General features: G+C 35.6%; 1 pseudogene across 1 annotated transcript; it reads right to left on the minus strand.

Annotated features, from left to right (window-relative positions):
• Window positions 1-316: 316 nt before the first annotated feature.
• LOC143592159 (putative peroxidase 26) lies at window positions 317-2237 on the minus strand (annotated as a pseudogene). Its single transcript, XR_013145865.1, has 4 exons — window positions 2216-2237; window positions 1974-2113; window positions 1267-1412; window positions 317-1126 (listed from the first exon to the last, which is right to left on the minus strand). The product of XR_013145865.1 is annotated as a putative peroxidase 26 (transcript).
• Window positions 2238-2506: the final 269 nt, after the last annotated feature.

A 2506-nucleotide genomic window follows, 5' to 3' on the forward strand; every position in this document is an offset into this window, starting at 1 on the left:
CATAAACGAGGGGTGTCGGGCTAAAATATTTTCGGTCGAAAACGGGTAAATTTACAATATTGCGCAAGAGGGGGGAGGTTACCTTTTTATTTTATGTTGGGAGTGCTTATGAAATTTGAATAGTCATGAACTTTGTTTTAAAACCATTCTTTAGTCAAGGCACTTGCTTTTCTGTTAACCGTAAATTTTAGATTTTTTCAATGTTCGGGATTTGGTTCCCGTTGGATGCATTTTCAATTTTAGGCCCGAATGTTAAAACACTAAGGCCACACATCTAAAATCTTGAGTGCATAAATAAATAGCGCGCTTACAAGGACCATAGTGCTAAAAACAAATAGTGTAAGTTTTTCTTGATATGGGATTTAGGAGTGTTGTATGCATTTGAATACATTCAAGATAACTTCCATCATGATTGACTCATTTTTATTATGTTTTTTTAATTTTCAGGATCACAAATAGCAGGTACATTTTGCATGTTAGGAAAACCGGAAACACAATCTCATTATTTGTACCGCGTGGCACGTGCAACATTTTTTTTTAATTATACTAACAGGATGGGGTGGAAACTTATAAGTTTAAGCAATATACACTTATAAACATGGAATTAAACAACTCAGTATTAATATTTCAGCTGAGAAATAGACTTTTATTTCAATGAAAAAAACAATCCCACTATTTATTAGGACCAAAATAATCGCATTTAATCTACTTGCTGATCATACGGCAATCTAGTCGAATCTGACCCCGTGTTCTGGTCAAAACATTGAGCTCGCCCATCCTACTCATCGAAAATGCAAACTCCCCTTTAAAATCTTCAACCGATGAAGCAAATTCATTGGTTAAATCATACATGTCATCACCACAACAAAACTGTTGGTCAACTCTTAGAACGGCTTTATTGGTCAACGCTCGAGAGTAATAGGAGTTGGTGAAGCTGTGGGTCAGATTATTGGGTTTAAGCTTATGATCAGGTTGGGTTAACCCAGCCTCACTTTTGGAGGGCATTTATTCCTCAAATAAGTTAATGTAGATTCTTCCATTGTGGGGTCGGATTTTCCAATCTTGTTGAAATTGCACAGGTGGTCAACAATATTACTGCATCAAACTCTTCCAATCGTATGTGCTTCTGAAATTATAAGTTTTTAAAACATGTCATAAAGAATATTGTTGCAAACATGTGTTTGTCTATTTTTATACAAATGATAGTATAATTAAGGTTATAGAAACAATATTGTTGTACTCTAATACAAATGAAGGATGGCTTACCAAAGAGTGTAGTCATGTCTTGTACATCTAAACCTTTAGACTGGAAGTATGTCGTCATCCCAAGACATGGAAGGCGAGGAAAAGTCGACCCATGCTGCGTGTGATTCAAGCCCGTCTCGTATTCCCAAGAAAATCAGATAAGATGTCTACCCGACTGTTCAAATTTGACACAAAGTTGTCTTTTAATGTTAGTCAAAAGTATACTTGTTCAAATCTATAACTAAGTTGCAATATATGTATATGGTAGAGCTGTTCAAAATGCGCACAGCTCGCTCAGAATCGGCTTGTTTGTAAGCAAGCCGAGGCAAGGTTGGCTGGGCTCATTGGTTCTCTTGTTAGACTCGTTTATATTAAAGCCCAGATTTTAATAGATAAAATAATTAAATCATTAGCCTGAAGTATAACCCAAATTGAATAAGTTATAGATTATACAATTCATATATTCTGTATCATGTTAAAATACTAATAATTTTTTATTTATATATATCTATATTTGTGAAACATTTTTTTCTTATGGTAAACGAGTTGGCTTAAGTGTTTTACTACCCGGGCTAGAGTTCAACATTTTTGTTCGTTATGATAAATTAACCAAGCCTGCGAGTCTGAACCCGAAGGCCCGAACCCAACCTGGCTTGGCCAGTTAATAGCCCCAGTATATGGGTTAATAGGTTATATATCATGTTTAATGTGAGAAGGTTTTCGCTTACGAAATAAACGGCATCTCTGGATGCAAGGTTGAGAATGTCGACACACGAAACAGCTCCCGGGCACTGTGCTTCCAAAACTTGCTTGATTTTGTCAATAAACACCAAAGCACCTAGTCCTCGTGCTTTTGGTGATGATTTTTCTGTATTTGGCTATATTTGGCCTGTTAACCATCAAGAATAAAACATGACCCGTTATATGTGGATTGAACTGCCAAGCGTACAGAACTACAGACAAAACTTACTTTTTTTTCTTTGTTTTTTCATCGATAAACAGATAAGCAATCTTCCGTGCTGCCATAAATACATAAAGAACATGCACCGCAAACATTTTTCCAAGTTTTTCTGGATAATTATCCTGTGATAAACATTAATTAAAGTTCCTGAATGTGTATGTTAAATACCCCATCAGGACCAATTGGGATTTTATATGTTGGTGATAAACATATAAAGTCATCCCCTGTTAGTGCTCAAATACATATTGAGGACAGGATATACATTGTAAACATCAAACACGAAACAACCGATGAGTAGAA

Source organism: Bidens hawaiensis, unplaced genomic scaffold (assembly GCF_021521415.1).
Source record: "Bidens hawaiensis isolate Kalapana, Puna unplaced genomic scaffold, B.hawaiensis_p1.1 tig00040556_1, whole genome shotgun sequence".
NCBI lineage: Eukaryota > Viridiplantae > Streptophyta > Magnoliopsida > Asterales > Asteraceae > Bidens > Bidens hawaiensis.